Raw genomic sequence first — 8,639 nt, 5'->3', positions numbered from 1 at the left:
ACCCGGACGTTTTTCGAACCGGGCCAACACTATAAGACTTTTTCACGTAGCCATCAGAGAATCGAAACCTTAGTGTTGTTTCAACCTCGGATATCGCGTGCTCATCAAGCAAACGTTAGAAGTTTTCTTTTTAAGCACTAAACACTACGTCGTGTTCTTTGCATGCTTTTATTTAGTGATATTTATTTTAGTTTTTCAATAATGTGACAATTTCCCGTCTCAATCAAGTGTTATGCAAAAAACCTCAGCACCTAGGGCTTCGAAAAAGACGTATAAGCAAGTTCTAAAGCAAACATCCAAAGAAGAGCACTCCTAAGTGACAACATGCCTAAGTAACAAGAATCGGTCCATACATAATCCTATCAAAGTCCGCATGCTCCAAATAAATGTCCAAAGCATAATGAAACACTATCATCATCATAATGCATTTGCAACCTCGAAGAACCAAAACATAATCAAAAGATCCAAAGCATGAGCACTAGTACGAGAACCAATCAACAATGCAAATCATTGGGTGCAACAACTGACTCAATAAGCAAAACAAAACAAATCAAAAACAAACAACTAGCTAGAAACAACCAAAACAAGCAAACACACACAACCTACACGCACCCTACGAATACTAACCTCCCCCTCACACTAAAATAGCGCAGTGTCCTCAATGCAGTAAAAGAGAACAAGAAGAATAAAAATGCTCCCACTGACCCGTATAATAGTTGAACCGGGTTTCCACGTACTGCCTCAACCAGGCCTGCTCCTCTTGAATGCCCTGGAGCCGCTCATCAAACCCGGCAACGCGAGTCTCCACATACTGACGAAAATCCGCCTGATCTGCCCGAATCCCTGCCATACTCTCGCCGAGCTCACCAAAATGAGTCTGGAGCCTGCCCATCTGATCAGTAATATGCCCGAGCTCAGAGAAAAGGCAGTCCCACGGCTCCGGACCCTGCCGAGCACCCGACGGACCAGCAACCGCCTGGTGAGGAACCAGAACCAGAGGGGCCGCGGCTCGAGCCGCTGCGAGTCGCGCTAGCGTGCGCTGGCAAGCAGAGCTCTGAACCTGGATCCCCGTCGTGTCGTCTGGCGGGAGGAGGAAAGTATGAGATGGCCCGTAGACGAAAGCCCTGGGAAGACGGATGTACGAGTCGCCAGTCTTCCCATAAGGCCACAAGAACTGGTAGCCCTCTCGAAACCTGAACAGCATGTGGTTGTGGAGCAACCACGCCTCGTCATACCAAATGCTCCCGCGGAGGGGCGGGTCATCACTATCATCAGCATCAAGGTGGTCAATATCCACCAGACTCTCGACCAGGAGGGTGATCATACCCCCCATAGTGATCTTCCCGGTCGGCCGTTCTCGAGCCAAGACACAACGCTGAATGAAGAGAGCCGCCCAGTCCGGAGTCAACTCACACTCCGTGGACATCGCCCACAAATACTGAAGGTCGCCGATGGAAACTTTGTTCACTTCTCCCTGACCACAAAAACACATGGCGAGCACTTTGTGGGTGAGACGGATCGCGGGATGGCTGATATAATAGTTATATGTATCCTTGTCCACACCGAAATTCGACCCCGTAATCGTCCGCCACCAAAGCACGGGGCGGTCCGAAGCATCTCGGAGCCCCAAGTCGGAGAGGGCTCCCTGGTGATACCCAACGCCTCGCGGATCTCAGCTGCCGTCATCTCATAGAGAATCCTCTTGTATGTGAAGGTGATACTCTCAAGGAGACCCTCAGGGCTCTGGAAGGTCAACGATGCCAAGAACTCGCGAGTCATGTTCTCGTAAGTCTTAGCGCGGAGGTGCACAAACCCCCCGAGGCCACCATCGGAGAGAAAAGCCTCCGCGAAGTGGTGCATGCCAAGACACTCAAGCGTCCAATGGTGGAAGAATTTGGTGGGAATGACCTCCTTCCCACACACATTCTTCACATACTCAGTCGTTCGGGAGGCCGATCTCGATCGTTTTGAAGCCCTGCTCGTACTCTCCATCACCAATCCCAACCGCAAACAACAACAATTCCAATATACCACACAATCTCAACCCCAAACACAAAGCACAACTCCAATGAACTCACAATCCAAACTAAGGCAACCTAGGTGGGCACCACCAATAAAAAACCGAAGAATGATACCTCACACGAAGAAGGAAGAACAGCCTCAGAGACGAAATCGCGGGTGCGACAAGCCGACCGCAGGCGCGGATTATCTGAGTTGCCGGAATCGCCCAAAAATCGCAGCAATCGTGGAGGAGGAAGCCTCCTAAACACTTTTCAGGCCGAACTAAGGTGAAACTAGGAGGATTGGAGTGGTTTGGAGTGAAGAAATTGAGGATTGAAATTTTTAGGGTTAGGGAAATTTCTTTGTTTTTTTGGATGGATTGTGGGGGATTTGGGGAGGAAATGGAGTAAAGAGTGAAGTTTATGAAGGATTTGAGTGATGAGAAGAAGAATATGGAGGATTTGGGTGAAGGAGAGTGATTTGGGTGATTTGGGTGAGTGTGTTCTTGAGAGGAGAAAGGGGAAATCATGGTTGAGGAAGAAAGAAATGAGGGTTTGTGTTATAAGTGTGGCGGCCGCGTATGTGTATGGCTGCTAAAGTGGAATCCGCGACCGCGCCCGCGGAAAACCTTCTGTTGAAGCTTCCCAGAAATGCATCACCCGCGACCGCGACTGCGGAAAATATTCTGGAAGATTTTTCCTTGTTTCTCCTTTCTTCAACCTCAACACAAATCCCCCACCTTTTAGATTCTTATTGCAACTAATGACTACAAATATCGGGTTGCCTCTCGACTAGCGCCTTAGTTAACGTCGTGGCACGACGTGGTCCGGGATTTTAGACGTCGGACCCGGGCTCCTTGAGAGCCAATTCTTCAACTACCGCTTCGGAAAAATTCTCATGGTAGGGTTTTAACCTTTGACCATTGACTTTGAACACATTGTGCTTGTCTGTGTCGTAAAGCTCCACTGCTCCATGGAGAAAAACACGGGCCACCACATAAGGACCATTCCACCGAGACTGTAGCTTTTCAGGGAAAAGTTGAAGCCGAGAATTGTAAAGAAGGACCTTATCTCCAGCCTTGAAGTCCTTTCTCAACACGTTCTTCTCATGCCATGCCTTTGTTTTCTCCTTGTAAATAACAATGTTCTCATACGCTTCTCTTCGAATTTCCTCTAGCTCATGGATTTGGAGTGCCCGGAACTCTCCCACTTCATTCATCTCCATGTTGCACTTACGGACCGCCCACCAAACCTTGTGCTTGAGCTCGACGGGAAGATGACACCCCTTTCCAAAAACCAACCGGTAGGGAGACATGCCAATGGGTGTCTTGTAGGCGGTACGGTATGACCATAAAGCATCATCAAGACGGAGACTCCAATATTTCTTATTAGGGCCCACCGTCTTCTCAAGATTCCCCTTGATCTGCCTATTGGACACCTCGGCTTGCCCATTGCTTTGCGGATGATAGGCAGCAGTGACTCTATGGGTGACGCCGTATTTCTTGAGAAGAGCACTCATCGTCCTATTCACGAAATGAGTTCCTCTATCGCTCACGAGAGCCTTCGGGATCCCGAACCGAGAGAAGATGTTCTCCTTCAAAAAACTAGACACCACTTTCGAGTCATCAGTCCTGGTGGCCTTTGCTTCCACCCACTTGAAAACATAGTCCACCGCAAGCAAGATATATATATATTCCCAAGAGAATTAGGAAAAGGTCCCATGAAATCGATCCCCCAAATATCAAAAATCTCACAAAAGATTAATGGTGTTTGCAACATCTCATTCCTTCAGGAGATTTTCCCGACTCTCTGACACCGTAAGCTTTGCAAAACGCATAAGCGTCTCGAAAGATGTGCGGCCAATAGAATCCGGTGTCCAATACCTTTCAAGCCGTCTTATTCGGTCCAAAGTGACCCCCACATGCATAAGAATGACAAAAGGAGAGAACCGATTGTACCTCATTATCCGGGAGACACCTTCGGATAACTTTATCAACACAATGCTTCCAAAGGTATGGATCATCCCACACGTAGTACTTGGCTTCGCTCTTGATCTTGTCTTTCTGCGCTTTGGTGATGTTGCGGGGGAATTCTTCTCTCACCAAGTAATTGACCAAGTGAGCATACCACGGCTTGAGAGAGCGGAGGGAAAGTAACTCAGCCTCGGATCCGCGCCCGCGGTCGCCCGACCGCGCCCGCGGAAGTCTTTCCGTTGTACAATCTGGGGAAAGCTCAGATGACCCGCGCCCGCGGTTCATGGACCGCGCCCGCGGTTTTGTTACTGCATGCATGGCGTAGAGGAACTCGTCCGGGAAATCGCCAAGTGGTCGTGACGTTAGCCCTTCGTGTTCACGAACGATCCAACTAAGATGATCGGTCACCGAGTTCTCAACCCCCTTCTTATCTCGTATCTCTACATCGAACTCTCTTAAGAGAAAAATCCACCGAATGAGTCTTGGTTTGGATTCTTTCTTCGTCATTAGATAACGAAGTGCCGCGTGGTCGGTTGTAATGATCACCTTCGTGCCCAAAAGGTATTGGCGAAATTTATCAAGGGCGAACACCGTGGCTAGGAGCTCCTTCTCGGTAGTAGAGTAATTTTGTTGGGCGACATTCAACATTATGGAAGCATAGTAGATCACATGCATAGCTCTTCCGATTTTCTGACCAAGGACCGCCCCCACCGCATAATCACTAGCGTCACACATGATCTCAAAAGGAAGAGACCAATTGGGCACTTTAATGATGGGCGCTTTGGTAAGGTGGGACTTAAGAGTGTCGAAGGCTCCCTTACACTCATCGTTAAACACGAACGTCACCTCCTTCTTCAAAAATTCGCACAAGGGGGAGGAAATGTTGGAGAAATCCTTGATGAACCGCGGTAAAAACCTGCATGGCCTAAGAAAGAACGCACTTCACGAACATTAGTAGGATAAGGCAAGGACTGAATCACATCAATCTTTGCCTTATCGACCTCGATACCCTTGGACGATACTATATGACCTAGCTCAATACCATGATCAACCATGAAATGACACTTTTCCGAGTTCAAGACCAAATTGGTCTTAACACATCGTTCAAGCACAAGTGTGAAATGGTGAAGGCAAGAGTCAAAACTATCCCCATGTACCGTGAAATCATCCATAAAAACCTCGATAAAGTGCTCAATATATTCGGAGAAGATACTTACCATACATTGTTGAAACGTCCCGGGTGCGTTACATAACCCGAATGGCATCCGGCGGTATTCAAAAGTACCAAACGGGCAAGTAAACATCTTCTTCTCTTGATCTTCAGGGGCTATGGCCACTTGAAAGTAGCCCGAGTATCCATCTAGGAAACAATATTAAGGCCGTCCGGCAAGCCTCTCGAGCATTTGGTCAATGAAGGGCAAGGGGAAGTGGTCCTTTCGAGTTACCGCGTTCAGCTTGCGGTAGTCGATACAAACCCTCCATCCTTTTTGTGCTCGTTGAGGAACCATCTCACCTTTGTCATTTTCCACCATGGTGATCCCTCCTTTCTTCGTGACAACTTGTATAGGGCTTACCCACTTGCTATCCGAGATAGGGAAGATCATATCCGCTTGTAGGAGCTTCAACACCTCCTTCTTCACTACCTCCATCATAGGTGGATTAAGTCGCCGCTGAGGTTGCCTACTAGGCTTGGCTCCTTCTTCTAGGAGAATCTGGTGTATACAAGTAGAAGGGCTTATTCCCTTGATATCGGCTATAGTCCATCCGAGAGCCGTCACATTCTTCTTGAGCACCTCCACCAATTTCTCCTCTTGAACCCCCATAAGCGTGCTAGAAATGATGACTGGTAGAGTGTCATTCTCACCTAGGAAAGCATACTTCAAATGCTCGGGAAATTGTTGTAGCTCAATCACCGGTGCCTGCACTATAGAAGGAAGAGGTCTTTCGTCCTGGGAATTAGTAACATGGGCCCACCGGGCAAAAATGGCTCTTTGGAGTCCAATGGAGCTAAAACTTCACGCATGTCGGAAGACATAGTGAGGTCTAGAGACGAAAAATCGACCAAGCTATTCTCTAACGCGAATTGTAGCTCATCCAAACCATATACATCAAACATATCTTGCACAATTGGATCAATCACATTGATAGAGAACAAAGAGTTATCACCACTAGGGTGTTTCATAGAATCGTAAATGTTATAGCTCACAACATCCCCATCAAACTCAAAAGTAAGTGAACCACTCGCCAAGTCAATTCTAGTATTGGCCGTTTTCATAAACGGCCGCCCAAGTAGGATAAGTGAATCCTTAGCCTCTTGTGCCATGTCTAAGAAAAAGAAATCCGCGGGAAAAATGAGGTTATCAACCATAACCAATACATCCTCGACTATCCCTTTCGGGTAAACCGAAGATCTATCGGTCGATTGAATTACAATTCCCGTTTCATTCAAAGGTCCTAGGCCGAGCAACTTATACAAATAATAGGGAAAAATGTTAATAGAAGCACCTAGATCTAGCATGGTACTATCTATTTTAGTCTCACCAATAGTGCAAGGAATGCTTACCATACCCGGGTCACTACACTTCTTGGCCACCTTTTGTTGGAACATCGCGGAGACACCTTTGCTCACTTGCAACTTTTGCTTCCCCTTAAGATTTTGCTTTCGCTTGATCGTGCAAAGCTCCTTCAAGAACTTAGCGTACCGGGGTACGCTTTTGATGAGCTTGAGCAAGGGAATGTTGACTTCGCACTTGCTAAATGTCTCGAAGAGCACTTTGTCATCGACAGGCCTTCGAGTGTCTTTAAGGGCTTATGGAAAAGGTGCGGGAGGCTTTTCGGCATAGAGAGGAGGGAAATCGGGTCGCACATAGTTCTCTTGTCGAAGGCGGAAGTCCCCTCGATCTTCATAGTATTCCTCCTCAACCTTCTTCGCTTCATCATCATTGGCCTCAGTAGCTAATCCGCGACCGCGGTCAGTGTTCTGCGCCCGCGGGTGGTCAAAAATCTCCGAACCTCTTACAGTGGCTGAGCCGCGACCGCGGTCAGGAGACCGCGCCCGCGGAAATGTTTCTGTGGCTTCCTCCGTTTCTTCTCCCGTTTCAGCTATGGGAGCATCTCCATACACCTTCCCACTCCGCAAATGGATAGCACTTACATTCTCCCTTGGATTCACCACCGTTTGTGATGGCAAACTCTTCGAAAGTTGTTGTTGTGTTTGGGAAATCGCCTCGGCAAGTTGGCCGAGTTGCTTCTCAATACTCTTAATGCTAGACTCCGTTTTGTGGACATGAGAGGAAAAGTGGGTGGTCAAGGAATTCAGCATATCCTCGGTAGATGGCTTAGGAGGTCCATAGCCCGGTGGTTTGTTGGGTTGATAAGGAGCTCGGTATTGGTGGTTTGGTTGAGCTTGGGGTCGGAAGTTATTACCTGGCTGATTAGAGTTGTTTTGGGCCCTAGACGGATCTCCATATCGGAACCCCGCATGATCGTTCCACCTCTGGTTTTAGTTATGGGCTTGGTTATCGAACCGAGGTCTAGGAGGTCCATACCCCCCACGGCATTGACGTCAATGGTAGTAGTAGTGTCCTGGAGTTGTGGACACATATCCATGGGGTGGGATTCATTGGTGCAAACCCCACAAGCCCGCGTCGGCGGGTCATTGCTCCTAGTCAAAGCCAATGTCTTGATCATGCTCTTGATCTCAGCCAAAGTATTACTTACATCGGGAACACTAGAGCTCGCAGCATGAACTCCCTTTCTTGAATACGTCAGACCAAAGCTTCTTGTGCCATCGGCTATATCATGGATCCGGCTCATGGCTATTTCGGGCGTCAAGTTCAAGACACTATCGTTGAAGGCGACGTCTATAATCCTCCTCTCTTGATATAGCAACCCGTTGTAGAGGTGGATTACTAATTCCTTCTCATCGAACCCATGGAATGGGCAACTCGTGCACAACCTCATGAAACGCTCACAATAGTCATAGAGCGTCTCATCATCGCTTGCTCAACATTGGCGATGGCTCTCTTCAAAGCGGTAGACTTCCTAGCGGGGAAGTACTTGTCGAGGAAGCCCTTGTATAGATAATAGGCGAAATCTTGATGGCGCCAAAGGAGCACTTAAGACGGCAAAAAGGGGCGTTTTCACTCACTTGGGCAATATAATGAAGCTTACGAGGCGTCGGTAGCGAAGTCGCCAAAGTACGCTAGAAGCCGAGGAGGAAACGCATTTACAGAATCAAAACCGCAGGCGTGGCCAGTCGGCCGCGGTCGCGGTTCTCACCGTGCCTATCCCCTGCTCCTCAGAACCCATCCGTGCCCGCGGCTCCCTGCCGCGCCCGTGACCCTCCCGGATTGAATGTGCACTTTGACCATATTTTGTAACTCTTTTGTTCTTTAGATAGTCAATTTGGAGTGAATTTGTACTTGGACCATTTTGTGTAACTCCTAGCTCTTAAATTGGTCAAATTGGGAGTTTAGAAAACTCCATTTTAGGGAGGAGGTTTTTAAGGGGTTCTTAGTTTGATAATCTATTATATAATTTTCTCAAGTTTGTAATCCAAGAAAACTTTCTCAATTTTGTACTTTATTTTCTAAGAAGTAATGGAGAACTAAGCCTACTTGTGTTCACTTTGTAGTTCTAAGCGCTTGACTTGGGTCATTGTGGT

At 47.8% G+C, this 8,639-nt stretch overlaps 1 pseudogene; it reads right to left on the bottom strand.

The window, feature by feature from the left end:
• Nucleotides 1-2,835: 2,835 nt before the first annotated feature.
• LOC141250548 (uncharacterized) lies at nt 2,836-7,936 on the bottom strand (annotated as a pseudogene).
• Nucleotides 7,937-8,639: the final 703 nt, after the last annotated feature.

Source organism: Phyllobates terribilis, unplaced genomic scaffold (genome assembly GCF_046119375.1).
Source record: "Phyllobates terribilis strain yellow unplaced genomic scaffold, ASM4611937v1 Scaffold_5892__1_contigs__length_48415, whole genome shotgun sequence".
Taxonomy (NCBI): domain Eukaryota; kingdom Metazoa; phylum Chordata; class Amphibia; order Anura; family Dendrobatidae; genus Phyllobates; species Phyllobates terribilis.
This window is presented reverse-complemented; position numbering and strand designations above follow the sequence as displayed.